The following is a 17,714-nucleotide window of genomic DNA, read 5'->3' as shown; positions in this document are numbered from 1 at the left end:
ACCAATTTTCACGTAGCTAAAATGAGAAAAATTATCCAATCTTGTTTTACCCATAACTTCTTCATTTTAAATCCGTTTTGAGTGAATCAAATTGCTATGGTTTCATATTGAACCCTATTTTATGAATCTAAACATAAAAAGTATAGGTTTATAGTCGGAAAAATACGTTACAAGTCGTTTTTGTAAAGGTAGTCATTTCAGTCGAAAGAACGACGTCTAGATGACCATTTTAGAAAACATACTTTCACTTTGAGTTTAACCATAATTTTTGGATATAGTTTCATGTTCATAATAAAAATCATTTTCTCAGAATAACAACTTTTAAATCAAAGTTTATCATAGTTTTTAATTAACTAACCCAAAACAGCCCGCGGTGTTACTACGACGGCGTAAATCCGGTTTTACGGTGTTTTTCGTGTTTCCAGGTTTTAAATCATTAAGTTAGCATATCATATAGATATAGAACATGTGTTTAGTTTATTTTAAAAGTCAAGTTAGAAGGATTAACTTTTTTTTGCGAACAAGTTTAGAATTAACTAAACTATGTTCTAGTGATTACAAGTTTAAACCTTCGAATAAGATAGCTTTATATGTATGAATCGAATGATGTTATGAACATCATTACTACCTTAAGTTCCTTGGATAAACCTACTGGAAAAGAGAAAAAATGGATCTAGCTTCAATGGATCCTTGGATGGCTCGAAGTTCTTGAAGCAGAATCATGACACGAAAACAAGTTCAAGTAAGATCATCACTTAAAATAAGATTGTTATAGTTATAGAAATTGAACCAAAGTTTGAATATGATTATTACCTTGTATTAGAATGATAACCTACTGTAAGAAACAAAGATTTCTTGAGGTTGGATGATCACCTTACAAGATTGGAAGTGAGCTAGCAAACTTGAAAGTATTCTTGATTTTATGAAACTAGAACTTTTGGAATTTATGAAGAACACTTAGAACTTGAAGATAGAACTTGAGAGAGATCAATTAGATGAAGAAAATTGAAGAATGAAAGTGTTTGTAGGTGTTTTTGGTCGTTGGTGTATGGATTAGATATAAAGGATATGTTATTTTGTTTTCATGTAAATAAGTCATGAATGATTACTCATATTTTTGTAATTTTATGAGATATTTCATGCTAGTTGCCAAATGATGGTTCTCACATGTGTTAGGTGACTCACATGGGCTGCTAAGAGCTGATCATTGGAGTGTATATACCAATAGTACATACATCTAAAAGCTGTGTATTGTACGAGTACGAATACGGGTGCATACGAGTAGAATTGTTGATGAAACTGAACGAGGATGTAATTGTAAGAATTTTTGTTAAGTAGAAGTATTTTGATAAGTATCTTGAAGTCTTTCAAAAGTTTATGAATACATATTAAAACACTACATGTATATACATTTTAACTGAGTCGTTAAGTCATCGTTAGTCGTTACATGTAAATGTTGTTTTGAAACCTTTAGGTTAACGATCTTGTTAAATGTTGTTAACCCAATGTTTATAATATCAAAAGAGATTTTAAATTATTATATTATCATGATATTATGATGTACGAATATCTCTTAATATGATATATATATACATTAAATGTCGTTACAACGATAATCGTTACATATATGTCTCGTTTCAAAATCATTAAGTTAGTAGTCTTGTTTTTACATATGTAGTTCATTGTTAATATAATTAATGATATGTTTACTTATCATAATATCATGTTAACTATATATATAACCATATATATGTCATCATATAGTTTTTACAAGTTTTAACGTTCGTGAATCACCGGTCAACTTGGGTGGTCAATTGTCTATATGAAACCTATTTCAATTAATCAAGTCTTAACAAGTTTGATTGCTTAACATGTTGGAAACATTTAATCATGTAAATATCAATCTCAATTAATATATATAAACATGGAAAAGTTCGGGTCACTACACCTGTAGCGACCCGACCAAATCATGTTTGACGGCGCCGTCTACTTAGGTCCCGTTACGTGGTCATAAGTCTTTAAGACAAAGTTTGACCAAAAATATGTCGCCTTCATTCCAAAATAAGGATTGTTCCCAAAGTTTACAAGAATTGTTCAACCAATAGTTAAGTTACAACGTTATAATACGAATGAAATCTAGGCGACACAGTTTAAAGTAAAGTCAAAAGACGCTCCATGAAATGCACATATACTCGACATCCAATGCAAGTATCAAATAATGAGCGGAAGCATGTATCATGTATCGTTCAAGGACCTGAGAAAAACATAGAAATCTGTCAACGAAAACGTTGGTGAAATCATAGGTTTAAGTAAGTAAGTACAAGTGAACCACAAGATTTGCATCAATGAAATAATAGTAATACATTCCAAAAGTTTGTTTCACGAGCACCCAATTATCAAAGCTTAACATTCCTTCCATTGTATACCCCATCACTTAGTGCTAGAACAAACACTGATTCTCGAAAATATATTTCATCCGTAGACGGTAGCGAACCGTCAAAGATGAGGGTTGTCAACCCATATGGCCATATAACATAAGTTCTCGCTTACACCCGGCAAGTGTAATTAATGATAATCGAATTGAGGATTTTTGTTCTAAACTCGTATGTAGAATGTTTGTTTTCCCGTTCTTGTGTTCACTTAGTTCAAAAGAATCGTTTATGTTTTCTCATCCCAATATAAGTTCAAAAAGAGTAAAAGTGGGACTATGATCTCACCTTGAGTGCACGAGTAGTAAAGTACTTCGACAAGTAAACGTGTGCAAAGAACAATGCTAGTCTTGACCTAAACCATAGGTTTGTATCAATAACGGTAAACACGATAGGTCAAAGATGTTCAATTAGTCCTATGGCTCGTTACGACTCGATTATTTAGCATGTGAAATCAAATTGTCAAGTTTCATGCAAGATACAAGTATATAAACAAGTTAGGAAGGTTGCAAAATCATTTGGTTAAGTTTGACAAAAAGTCAAACTTTGGTCGGTCAAAGTCAACGAAAAAGTCAACACGTTCGGGTCGTGTCCCGAACTATTTTTCTGAGGTTTTTAATCATGTATGAGCATGCTAGGACAAGTTACATGTGAATCGGAGGTGCGTAGCATAGCAAACATTATTCGAAAATTGACCAAGTTGGACAGACCCAAACGGCGCGCCGCGCGGGTATATGGCGCGCCGCGCGGGTACCTGTGCAGAGAATTCTGGCAGTTTTTAAGTTTTATGCACGAACCTAACTTCAAACAATCACCATTTATGATCCGCAAACAATCAAGACAAGTATCTTATACCGTTGGGAAGGTAATTTGACGAGGAAAACAACTAATCACATTTCATCAATCAATCTACCTATTACAACAACCAAAACCGCATCTAATGCTTAACATTAACCGCATACAAGTTCATAAATGCAATTCAATGATTCGGGCAACCAATTTACATGAATGATATGCCGTTTCGAAGGTAATCAAGCATACAATCCAACTAAACACTTACCAATAATAATCCATGGCATTCAATGCATCAAAAGTCCATTTCAAGTTCATCAAACCCTAACCCAAATTCACCAAAATCACTAATCAAGTTCATGAAGTTTTCTAAGGCAACCTACACATCAAATTGAAGCTAGTGATGCTAGTAACACAATTAAAACATCAACTTTTAACATCTAACAACATATGATCATCCAAAATTCAAGAACAACACACCAAAATTCAAGTTCATGCTAGTTACACTAAAACAACGAGATCGAGCATATAAATCATATATTCATGTTAGACTTGAGCCATAGACACTAATTAACACTTTTATAAGTTAAAAACATCAAGAACACAAAATCTAGTGATTTTAAAAAGTTACCCAAACGAGATGAAGTTGGTACCAAAATGAAGAGGATGAAGAGAGGATCACGAATATGTAGTTTATTTTGTTGTAAGCCTCCTAGATCGAATTTAGATGATGATTGAATGAATTTGGTAAATGGGTGTGTGTTCTTGCTAGAGAGAAAGAGAGAGATGGAGATGATAATGAATGGGTGAAAGGGGTTGACCCTTTGACCTAGTCAAGGGTTTGATCCCTTGTCAAGTTTAGTCCCTCAACTTTCGTTCGGGTGCGGGAATTACCTAAACGAGATAATTTAAAACGCGTATCAACGGGAGATGTTATAAACATATAACGGACTTTATATTAGTATAACGGAAAAGTAAATGGAAAAAGGCGGGATGTTACATTACCTACTCCTTAAAAGAAATTTCGTCCCGAAATTTAAGTAGGCGTAGTAGTCGTTGTTTCTTCCTCGAGATCTTGTGTTTCCGAATTCACGAATATATGAGGATACTTCCTTTTCATTTGATCTTGTCTTTCCCAAGTAAACTCGGGTCCCCTTTTGGCGTTCCAACGGACTTTAACAATCGGGATTCGGCTTTGTTTCAATGTCTTGACGGAGGTGTCCACAATTTCAACCGGTTCCTCCACAAAATGAAATTTGTCATCAATAGTAAGTTCTTCGAGAGGGATGACGATATCAGGTTCGGCAAGACACTTTTTCAAGTTAGATACATGGAAGGTAGGATGAACGGAGTTCAATTGAGGCGGAAGATCTAAACGATAAGCAACGGTTCCAATACGCTCCAAGATTTCGAAAGGACCAATATACCGCGGATTTAGCTTCCCGCGTTTCCCAAAACGGATTACACCCTTCCAAGGTGCGACTTTTAACATTACTCGGTCACCGACTTGAAATTCAAGATCGTTGCGTCGTTTGTCGGTATAGCTCTTTTGACGACTTCGGGCCGTCCTAAGCCTATCTCGGATTTGAACGATTTTCTCGGTGGTTTTGTGAATAAGTTCGGGTCCGGTGATTTGCACGTCGCCTACCTCGGCCCAACAGAGAGGTGAACGACATTTTCGGCCATATAGCGCTTCAAAAGGTGCGGCCTTTATACTCGCGTGATAACTATTGTTGTAAGAGAACTCGGCGAGAGGTAAGTGCTTGTCCCAAGCTTTTCCGAAATCAACCACGCAAGCTCGTAACATGTCCTCTAAGGTTTGAATTGTGCGTTCGCTTTGTCCATCGGTTTGAGGATGATATGCGGTGCTCATGTCTAAACGCGTTCCCAACGCTTCTTGCAAAGTACGCCAAAATCTAGAAACGAAACGGCCATCTCGGTCGGAGATAATCGATAAAGGTACACCGTGTCGGGCTACGATCTCCTTAATGTAAAGTTGTGCAAGTTTCTCCATTTTGTCCGTTTCTTTCATGGCCAGGAAGTGTGCGGATTTGGTGAGACGGTCAACAATAACCCAAATGGTATCATAACCGCCCGTCGTTTTTGGTAGCTTGGTGATAAAATCCATCGTTATCCTTTCCCACTTCCATTGCGGGATCTCGGGTTGTCGAAGTAGTCCGGACGGTCTTTGGTGTTCGGCTTTGACTTTGGAACATGTCAAACACTTGGAAACATAAGTAGCTACGTCCCTTTTGATGTTCGGCCACCAATATAGTTGTTTAAGGTCGTGGTACATCTTATTGGCACCGGGGTGAATCGAGTATCGTGACTTATGGGCTTCATCTAAAATAAGGCTTCGTAGGTCCCCATAACTAGGCACCCAAATCCTTCCGGCGTAAAATCGGAGTCCGGTCTCCCTAATTTCGAATCGAGAGACGAGAATGTTCAAGAGCTTGTGTGAAAGGTTTTCATCCTTGAGAGCCTCATCTTGGGCTACCCGAATTTGGCTATTAAGGTTTGTGTGGATGGTGATGTTTAAGGCTCGGACACGAAGAGGCACCGCTCTTTCTTTTCGACTTAAGGCATCGGCTACTACGTTTGCCTTCCCGGGATGGTAACGAAGCTCGCAATCGTAATCGTTCAAAGTTTCAATCCACCGTCGTTGTCTCATGTTTAGTTGCTTTTGATCGAAAATGTGTTGGAGACTTTTGTGGTCGGTAAAGATAGTACTCTTGGTTCCATAAAGATAGTGTCTCCACATTTTAAGTGCAAAGACGACGGCTCCGAGTTCGAGATCATGTGTCGTATAGTTTCGTTCATGAATTTTGAGTTGTCGAGAAGCATAAGCAATGACTTTCGTTCGTTGCATCAATACACACCCAAAACCATGTTTCGAGGCGTCGCAATATACAACAAAGTCATCATTGCCTTCGGGAAGTGACAAGATAGGAGCGGTGGTTAGCTTCGTTTTCAAGATTTGGAATGCGGATTCATGTTCGGTCGCCCAAATGAATTTCTTTCCCTTGTGAGTCAATGCGGTTAGAGGACGTGCAACCAAAGAGAAATTTTCGATGAATCTACGATAGTACCCGGCGAGACCCAAGAATTGACGAATGTGAGTAGGAGTAGTAGGAGTCTCCCATTTACTAATGGCTTCGATTTTCGTGGGATCGACTTTAATACCTTGATCACTTACAACATGACCAAGAAATTGAACTTCCTTTAACCAAAATTCACACTTGGAGAATTTGGCATAGAGTTGTTCTTGTCTTAAAAGTTCAAGCACAAGTCGGAGGTGTCCCTCGTGTTCTTCTTCGCTTTTTGAATAGACTAAAATATCATCGATGAACACGATAACGAATTTGTCAAGATACGGTTTTCACACGCGGTTCATAAGATCCATGAACACCGCCGGTGCGTTAGTGAGACCAAATGGCATTACAAGAAATTCATAACTACCATAACGAGTTCGGAAAGCGGTTTTGGAGACATCTTCCCCCTTAACCCTTAATTGATGATAACCCGAGCGGAGATCGATTTTCGAATATACACAAGACCCTTGCAGTTGATCAAAGAGGTCATCGATGCGAGGAAGAGGATATCGGTTCTTAACCGTCAATTTATTTAGTTCAAGATAATCAATGCACATTCGTAGGGATCCGTCTTTCTTTTTAACAAACAAAATCGGAGCGCCCCAAGGTGAATGGCTAGGTTGGATAAAACCACGATCAAGTAGTTCTTGGATTTGACTTTGCAATTCTTGCATTTCGGATGGGGCGAGTCTATATGGTGCACGTGCTACGGGTGCGGCTCCCGGAATAAGATCGATTTGGAATTCAACCGGTCGATGAGATGGAAGACCCGGCAATTCGTCGGGAAATACATCGGAAAAGTCACTAACAATTGGCACATCATCGATATGCTTCTCATCGGACTCGACTTTCTTAACGTGGGCAAGGATCGCAAAACAACCCTTACGGAGTAGTTTTCTAACTTTAAGGCACGAAACGAGATTGAGTCTGGTGCAACTCTTATCGCCATAAACAATCAAAGGTTCATCATTCTCGATAGGAATTCGGATTGCGTTAAGATCATAAAGGATGTGAGATTTCGTTTTGACTAACCAATTCATACCGATTATTACATCAAAGCTTCCTAGTTCCATGGGTATCAAGTCAATTTCAAATTCCTTACCCAAAATGTTTAACGCACACCCCCGGTAATATGTGTCGGCACTTAATAGTTTCCCGTTAGCCACTTCAATGGTATAAGGGGTATCTAATGGAAGAGGTGGAGTGCTAAAAGAATGAGTCAAAGTCTTGGATACAAAGCATTTATCGGCACCTGAATCGAATAAGCAAGAGACATAAGAATTGTTGAGAAGAAACGTACCCGTGACTAGTTCAGTGTCATCCCGGGCTTCCTCGGTGTTGATGTTAAAAGCTCGGCCGCGCGTGTTGGGGTTATCTTTCTTCTTTGGGCATGCATTTCTATAATGACCCGTTTGGCCACATTCGTAACAAGTGCCCGTCTTTGGTGCATTGGGCCACTTTCGAGCGACGGGAGTGGCACTTTTACAATCGTTGGCCTTATGACCAATTCCTTGGCACCGATGGCAAATTAGCTTACTACATTCGCCAAAGTGATGTTTGTTGCATTTGTTGCAAAAAGGTAGATTCCCGGCATAACCCTTCTTGCCGTCGAAAGTGAAAGATTTCTTGGCAAAGTTGTTGTTGCTTGATTGGGAGGGTTCCCACTTTCTTTTGTTGCCGCCCGATTTATCCTCGGCCTTAGGTGCCGAAACTATGATTTCGTCAACCGTTTCAATTAGTTGGCGAGCCATGTTCATAGCGGCTTGATGAGTAGTGGGTTTGGATGACATCACCCCTTGTTTGATGCTTTTTGGAAGACCGAGCATGTAGAGCTCAATCCTTTGAGATTCGGGGTTAACAAGATTAGGACACATCAAGGATAGTTCGGCGAAGCGTTGATTATAAGCTTTAAGATCGTTTCCGACCGCTTTCAAAGCTCTTAGTTCTTCCTCAAGCTTTCGGGTTTCTTCGCGCGAAAAATATTCAACAATCATCTTTTCCTTTAGATCGGCCCAAGAGAGGGCATGAGCTTCATCGGTACCCACCGATTGTACATAAGTATTCCACCATGTAAGAGCGACACCGGCGAAGGTGTGAGTGGAGTATTTGACCTTGTCTTGGTCCCGACAACCGCTTATGCTAAAGACGGCTTCCGTTTGCTCAAACCATCGGGTGAGCACGACCGGTCCCCCGGTTCCATCAAAAGTGTGAGGTTTGCACCCCATGAAAGCTTTATAGGAGCATCCCTCGTTTGAGTTTCCGGCTCCATTGTTGTTGTTGTTGTTGTTGTTGTTGTGGTTGTTATTATTATTGTTGTTGGATGAGTGACCGGCCATGGCCGCATCTACGGCGGTGGCTATCATCCGTTCGAGAGCTTGTTCGGGAGTTTCATTTCGGCGTACACGACGAGGAGCCATTGTTCCTTCAAGACACAAGAATATCATTGATTAGTATTCTCAATAATACTAACCGTGATATAGAATAAAGATAAAGAGAAGTTTTTCCTCGACTCGCCTTAAATTCTTTATGTCATAATGTCGGAACGTTCATATGAGTCACCGTAATATAATCCCGGAAATTATATTACCCTGATTCATATGTGCATTCGACATCATTTCATATAGTCAAGGTGGCGTGTCAATCAAATTAAACAACGTGAGATTAAGATGAACTAAGAGTAGATATGAGTAGAAGCGTTCGAGTATAAATGCACAAGTAGTCAAGTAATTCCTACTTCAAGTCTATATGCCGGTTGTAGTCTAGACTCACCAATGTACCCTATGACTCGGGGTTGACACTAATGAACTCTAAATCCCTACAACCAACGCTCTGATACCATCTGTAGCGACCCGACCAAATCATGTTTGACGGCGCCGTCTACTTAGGTCCCGTTACGTGGTCATAAGTCTTTAAGACAAAGTTTGACCAAAAATATGTCGCCTTCATTCCAAAATAAGGATTGTTCCCAAAGTTTACAAGAATTGTTCAACCAATAGTTAAGTTACAACGTTATAATACGAATGAAATCTAGGCGACACGGTTTAAAGTAAAGTCAAAAGACACTCCATGAAATGCACATATACTCGACATCCAATGCAAGTATCAAATAATGAGCGGAAGCATGTATCATGTATCGTTCAAGGACCTGAGAAAAACATAGAAATCTGTCAACGAAAACGTTGGTGAAATCATAGGTTTAAGTAAGTAAGTACAAGTGAACCACAAGATTTGCATCAATGAAATAATAGTAATACATTCCAAAAGTTTGTTTCACGAGCACCCAATTATCAAAGCTTAACATTCCTTCCATTGTATACCCCATCACTTAGTGCTAGAACAAACACTGATTCTCGAAAATATATTTCATCCGTAGACAGTAGCGAACCGTCAAAGATGAGGGTTGTCAACCCATATGGCCATATAACATAAGTTCTCGCTTACACCCGGCAAGTGTAATTAATGATAATCGAATTGAGGATTTTTGTTCTAAACTCGTATGTAGAATGTTTGTTTTCCCGTTCTTGTGTTCACTTAGTTCAAAAGAATCGTTTATGTTTTCTCATCCCAATATAAGTTCAAAAAGAGTAAAAGTGGGACTATGATCTCACCTTGAGTGCACGAGTAGTAAAGTACTTCGACAAGTAAACGTGTGCAAAGAACAATGCTAGTCTTGACCTAAACCATAGGTTTGTATCAATAACGGTAAACACGATAGGTCAAAGATGTTCAATTAGTCCTATGGCTCGTTACGACTCGATTATTTAGCATGTGAAATCAAATTGTCAAGTTTCATTCAAGATACAAGTATATAAACAAGTTAGGAAGGTTGCAAAATCATTTGGTTAAGTTTGACAAAAAGTCAAACTTTGGTCGGTCAAAGTCAACGAAAAAGTCAACACGTTCGGGTCGTGTCCCGAACTATTTTTCTGAGGTTTTTAATCATGTATGAGCATGCTAGGACAAGTTACATGTGAATCGGAGGTGCGTAGCATAGCAAACATTATTCGAAAATTGACCAAGTTGGACAGACCCAAACGGCGCGCCGCGCGGGTATATGGCGCGCCGCGCGGGTACCTGTGCAGAGAATTCTGGCAGTTTTTAAGTTTTATGCACGAACCTAACTTCAAACAATCACCATTTATGATCCGCAAACAATCAAGACAAGTATCTTATACCGTTGGGAAGGTAATTTGACGAGGAAAACAACTAATCACATTTCATCAATCAATCTACCTATTACAACAACCAAAACCGCATCTAATGCTTAACATTAACCGCATACAAGTTCATAAATGCAATTCAATGATTCGGGCAACCAATTTACATGAATGATATGCCGTTTCGAAGGTAATCAAGCATACAATCCAACTAAACACTTACCAATAATAATCCATGGCATTCAATGCATCAAAAGTCCATTTCAAGTTCATCAAACCCTAACCCAAATTCACCAAAATCACTAATCAAGTTCATGAAGTTTTCTAAGGCAACCTACACATCAAATTGAAGCTAGTGATGCTAGTAACACAATTAAAACATCAACTTTTAACATCTAACAACATATGATCATCCAAAATTCAAGAACAACACACCAAAATTCAAGTTCATGCTAGTTACACTAAAACAACGAGATCGAGCATATAAATCATATATTCATGTTAGACTTGAGCCATAGACACTAATTAACACTTTTATAAGTTAAAAACATCAAGAACACAAAATCTAGTGATTTTAGAAAGTTACCCAAACGAGATGAAGTTGGTACCAAAATGAAGAGGATGAAGAGAGGATCACGAATATGTAGTTTATTTTGTTGTAAGCCTCCTAGATCGAATTTAGATGATGATTGAATGAATTTGGTAAATGGGTGTGTGTTCTTGCTAGAGAGAAAGAGAGAGATGGAGATGATAATGAATGGGTGAAAGGGGTTGACCCTTTGACCTAGTCAAGGGTTTGATCCCTTGTCAAGTTTAGTCCCTCAACTTTCGTTCGGGTGCGGGAATTACCTAAACGAGATAATTTAAAACGCGTATCAACGGGAGATGTTATAAACATATAACGGACTTTATATTAGTATAACGGAAAAGTAAATGGAAAAAGGCGGGATGTTACAACACCTGTTACAGTCCTAGTAGGAATAAGCTCATTTTTCTCATTTGTAATGACAGTCATGCCACCCATCTTAGGTAAGCATTGAACTGGGCTTACCCATGGACTATCAGAGATTGGATAAATTAAACCTGCATCAAGCAGTTTAATAATTTCTTTCTTAACAACATCTTGCATATTAGGATTAAGTCTTCGTTGGCGTTGCACATACGTTTTATGACCTTCTTCCATAAGGATTTTATGTGTGCAATACGAAGGACTTATGCCTTTAATGTCATGAATCTTCCATGCAATAGCTGGTTTATGAGCTTTTAGCACAGAAATGAGTTGTGATTTTTTATTTTCAGTAAGAGAAGACGATATTATTACAGGTAATTCAGACTCACCATGTAAATAAGCATATTCCAAATGGTTTGGAAGTGGCTTTAACTCTAATGTCGGTGGTTCTTCTATCGAAGATTTATATCGATATCTGTCTTCTTCTTTTAGCATTTGAATTTCTTCTGTTGTTGGTTCATATCCATTAGCCATGAGTGTAGCTAACATTTCAGTTTCATCAATTGGTTCACTTCCTTCTCCTAAAGAACATTCTTCTGTTCCTTGTAATTCTGGAAATTCTTCTAACAATTCTGCATGTGAATCTATAGTTTGAATATAATAACATGTATCATCTGCAGATTGCGGTTGTTGCATAGCTCTATCAACTGAAAAGGTAACACTCTCGTCCTCTATACTTAGGGTCAGTTTCTTACCGAACACGTCTATCATTGCTTTAGCCGTGTTTAAGAATGGTCTTCCTAATATGAGAGGAACTTGAGAATCTTCTTCCATGTCCAGAATAACAAAATCTACTAGAAATACTAAAGTACCAACTGTAACTAGCATGTTCTCCATTATCCCTCTAGGATATTTTACTGATCTATCGGCTAGTTGTATGCTTATTCGTGTTGGTTTCAATTCTCCAAGGTCTAGTTTAGCGTATAGTGAATACGGCATTAGATTTATACTAGCACCTAAATCTGCCAATGCTTCTATTGAACTAAGACTACCCAAAAAATATGGAATTGTGAAACTTTCTGGATCTGATAGTTTTTCTGGTATCTTATTCAACAGCACTGCAGAACAATTAGCAATCATAGTAACAGCTGAGAGTTCTTCCATTTTCTTTCTATTTGTGATTAGATCTTTCAGAAATTTAGCATATCTAGGCATTCCTGAAATCACGTCAATGAAAGGAAGATTTACATTTATCTGTTTAAACATATCCAAGAATTTGGATTGCTCGTCTTCAAGTCTCTCTTTTCTCATTTTACTCGGGTAAGGAAGTGGTGGTTGGTATGGTTTAACATAAGGTTTAGCCTTAACTGTGTTATCTTCATTAACCTTTTCAACTACCGGTTCTTTTTTCTTATCTTGTTCAGGTTGTGGTTCTTGTGGAGTAGGAATAGCTTCATTAGAAATTACAGGTATTTCAGGTGGTTTAAGTGTCATACCACTTCTTGTGGTAATGGCTTTAGCTGTTTCATTTCGGGGGTTAGCATTTGTATCACTAGGTAAACTTTCCGGTTTTCTTTCACCTATCAACCTTGCTAGGTTACTTACTTCTTGTTCCAAATTTTGAATAGAAGCTTGTTGATTTCTAAATGCTTGAGCATTTTGTTCATTGGTTTGTTTCTGAGATGTGAAAATTTGAGTTTGAGATTCAACTAGCTTCGACATCATGTCTTCTAAATTTGGCTTTTTATCATCGGTTTGTGATGGTTTGTTTTGAAAAATAGGTCTTTACTGATTGTAAGTATTATTGGATACTTGTTGATAACTAGGACCTTGTTGGTTGTTGTATGGAACATTTCGGTTATAATTCTGGTTTTGATTGTAAATTGGTCTTGGCGGTTGATAATTATTCTGATAATTATTTCCGGGCCTTTGGTTTATGTATGAAACATTCTCTCTTTGTTCCATTGTTAGTTCAATACTGAGACAATCTTTTGTCAAATGTGGTCCTCCACACTGCTCACAACTAATTCGTATTGAGTGAATATCTTTAGTCATCTTTTCCATTCGTCTCTCGACAGCATCTATCTTTGCGGAAATGGAATCTTAGTCATGGCTAGAATCGGCTCTAGCTGCTTTAGATGATCTAACGATATCTTTTTCTTGATGCCACTCATGTGAGTGGGAAGCAGTGTTATCAATAATTTTGTAAGCGTCAGTTGCTGTTTTCTTCATAATGGAACCACCAGCTGCTATGTCTATGTCTTTTAGTGTAGTGATGTCGCATCCTTGGTAGAATATTTGTACTATTTAACAAGTGTCTAAACCATGTTGCGGACATCCTCTCAATAACTTTTCGAATCTTGTCCACTCCTCATATAGAGTTTCATTTGGCTTTTGTGTGAACGTAACAATTTCTCCTTGAAGTCTCACGGCTTTAGATGCCGGAAAGAATTGTTTAAGAAATTTTTCAACTAAAACATCCCATGTATCAATCGCCCCTTCAGGTAATGATTCTAACCAATCTTTGGCTTCTCCCTTTAAAGTTCAGGGAAATAACATGAGATATATCTGTTCATCCTCCACTTCTCGAATTTTAAATAAAGTACAGATCCTATTAAAGGTACGAAGATGTTCATTTGGATCTTCCTTCGGCGCACCACTAAATCTCTGTTTGAATGATTGGTGGTTCCGGAGGAAAGATTAATGGTTCAGGATCTATGAATTGTCCCTGAATATTCTCCGGATTCTCAATTGTGAGGTCGGGTTCAAAAAATGGATTATCGAAAATTTAAATTGGAGTACTTGGTAGACTGGATGACGATTCTAAAGAAAAATCAACGGCGACAATATTTGCTAGATGTCTTGATCGAGTTACAGGTGGTGAACGTACAAAAGATGGTGAACGTTTTGCTCGGTGCATTCACTGAATATCCTAAAAGATAAAAATTATTTAAAGTTATCAAATTAATAGACTTTTCTGCTTTTGCCCACGTTTCGAATAGCCAAAAGATGCAGCAGAGGGGCAGGATTCGTTTGGTCTCAATATAATTGAGTACTGTTTGGCTCCAATAACTCGGTCCACGTACAAATCCAACTATTACTACGAACTAGAAAATTTTGATGTCTATCAATTTAATCACTCAAAATAATTTTTCGTTTTAAAATTTTAGAGAAGAAATAGAAAAAAAATTCTATGTCCTATAAACTAGAGCGTCGAGAAATAAGAAAAAAAAAGAGTGCGTCGAAAAACGTCGAAAAATAATAGGCGTCGAAAAATAAAAATAAGAATGTAGCGCGTCGAAACTTAAAAAGGAGCTAAAAACTAAAAATTAAAAGTTGCGTCTAAAAATATTAAAGCTTAAAAGGAATACTATATCCAAAATGGCAAAAACTTAAAAAGGTACTAAAACTTAAAAAGGCGTCGCAAAATTCTAAAGCGCCGAAATCTTAATCTAAAGAAAAAGCACTTAAGGAATTTTACGGCAAAGCCTAAAAATCTAGAAATAAAAATAACTATGGCAAAAACTATGACTTAAAACTAAATACGAGCAAAAAATACAAATATTACGCTAAAAACAAATAAAAAGATACAAAATATAAAAATAAACTTAAAGTTGTAAAAAGTACAATTTTTATAAAAATATTATTTTCATATTATTTATTTTATAAAACTATTAATTTTATAATTTAATAAAACTAATTAAACTAAATAAAACAAATTAATTAAAACTAATACTAAATAATTTAAAATTAAACAACCCTAATTAGGGTTTTAATAAATAATAATAATAATAATAATAATAATAATAATAATAATAATAATAATAATTACGTAATGATTGCTATTGGATGGTCAAATGTGGCGTGTCAGACAGGGCCATGCGATCGCATGGATAAGGATTTTGGGCCAGGCTTTGGGCTGCTACAGTACCAGGCCGAAGGTTTTTTTTTTTTTTCTTTCTGTTTTATGATTTATATTTAATAAAATATTTAATAAAATATAAATAACTTAAATAAAAATTTAATTTTAAAAACTAAAATAAAAATACTTTTATAAATTTTTAACAACTCTTAACAACAAAAATATAGATTTTGTTTTTCTTTTTATATTTTTGGAAACTAAAACATATTTTTACAAAAACGTATTTTTACAAAAGTAAACTAAAAATCTTTTTTTTTTTTAATTAGCGTTGCGCTTTCGGCGTTTAAGTATTTCCCCGGCAGCGGCGCCAAAAATACTTGATGTGTGCGAGGTGTACTAGGAAATAGTATTAATTTTTACAACGAAATACTATTAAATATGATACAATTTTACACAAGATATTTATTTATTTATAGAATGGATATACCTAAACCTTGCTACAACACTTATAGGCAGTGTACCTAATCGTACAGTAGTGTAGTTTTTAGTAAGTCCGGTTCGTTTCACAGGGAAAATTAAACAAGCTTAACACTATATTTTTAAAAACTATATTTGTAAAAATACAAAAATATATATAAGTAATATTATTATTATAAAAGGGGGGTTTTTACCGTTTAATGACCGGTTTGTCGAATTTTAAACTTTAGTCGCAGTTAAAACCTAATGTAAAATATTAAAAATAAAAATAACTTAATTTAAAGCGTAAAGTAAATAACGATAATGAAATTGCGATAAATAAAAGTGCGATAAAATAAAATTGCGATAATTAAAGAGTACGATAATTAAAAGTGCAATTAAATACAATGACAATAAATAAAAGTGCGATAATTAAAAGTGCAATTATATATGAAATAAAGGAATTATGCTTATTTAAACTTCCATAATCATGATGTTTGACGTGTTGATTTTTAGTTTATTCTCATGGGTTAATTGTCCTTTGTCCTGGATTATTTAATATGTTCGTCTGGTTTTTGTCAATAACAGTCCATCGGTCATAAATTTAAAGTGCGAGTGTCCTCGTCAAATCATCCTTATATCCGAAGTCAAATATTCCAACTAATTGGAGACTTAAACTGTAATAAGGTCTTAATACTTTATTTAATAATTACACCAGGATATCGACTGCGTGTAATCCAAGGTTTTAATACTTTGTTAACAATTACGCCAAGTGTCCTTGTACATAATTTCACCCCTGTTTTAATAAGTCTATTAACTATTAATCCATTCCCGTGTCCGGTTAAATGAACGATTATTCGTACATATAAATATCCCGCCCATCGTGTCCGATCGAGTGTATATGGTTATTTATAGGTACGTCCAATTGTAAGTCTTTATATTAAATTAACAAACTATCATTTAGTTAAACAAATATAAAGCCCATTAATAGCCCATAGTCTAATTTCCACAAGTGTCGTTCTTTTGTCCAAACCTCAATTATGGTACAAAGCCCAATTACCCAATTTTAAATATTTTAGCCCAACATCATGATTACTTCGTCTTAAATAAGCATAATAATAACTTAGCTACGAGACATTAAATTAAAAATAACATTAACCATAACTTACAGTGATTAAAAATAGCGTAGCGTTACACGGACAGAATTTCGACTTACACCCTTACAACATTCGCTAACATACCCTTATTATTGGAATTTAAAATTAAAATTAAAATTATAATATATATATATATATATATATATATATATATATATATATATATATATATATATACATATATATACGAGTGATAGATAGAGAGATGGATGGAAAAAGGTGTAAAAATTCGTCCAAAACTCGCGAACTTTATAGGACCAGACCTGTCCATGTTCACCATGCGATCGCATGGTTTTTTACCTTCCAGGCCATGCGATCGCATGGCTAGCTTTTCCAGGTCACATGTCTTTGTTTGCATTCTGCCGACGATTTATATAAATATATATAATATATAAATAATTTTAAGAATTATTTAAATATTATATTATATTTATGTGCATAGTTGACATGTAATTTTTAGTCCGTTGCGTCGAGCGTTGAGAGTTGACTTTAGTCCCGGTTCCGGATTTTCGAACGTCCTTGTGTATAATTTAATATCTTGTACTTTGCGTTTTGCGTCTTATACTCTTGTAATTTTGAGACGTTTCTTATCAATAATTGGAACCACTTTGATTGTATTTTGTACTTTTGAGCTTTTTGGTCGTTTGCGTCTTTAATTCGTCGAATCTGTCTTTTGTCTTCACCTTTTATTATTTAAACGAATATCACTTGTAAATAGAACAATTGCAACTAAAAGCTTGTCTTTCTTGAGGGATAATAATATGAAATATATGTTCGTTTTTAGCATTATCAGATATCAAAATAGACTTATTAGACGTGT

The sequence above is a fragment of the Rutidosis leptorrhynchoides genome, chromosome 6, assembly GCF_046630445.1.
Source record: "Rutidosis leptorrhynchoides isolate AG116_Rl617_1_P2 chromosome 6, CSIRO_AGI_Rlap_v1, whole genome shotgun sequence".
Lineage (NCBI taxonomy): Eukaryota > Viridiplantae > Streptophyta > Magnoliopsida > Asterales > Asteraceae > Rutidosis > Rutidosis leptorrhynchoides.
The sequence above is the reverse complement of the archived record's forward strand: the minus strand, read 5'-3'. Positions refer to the sequence as shown.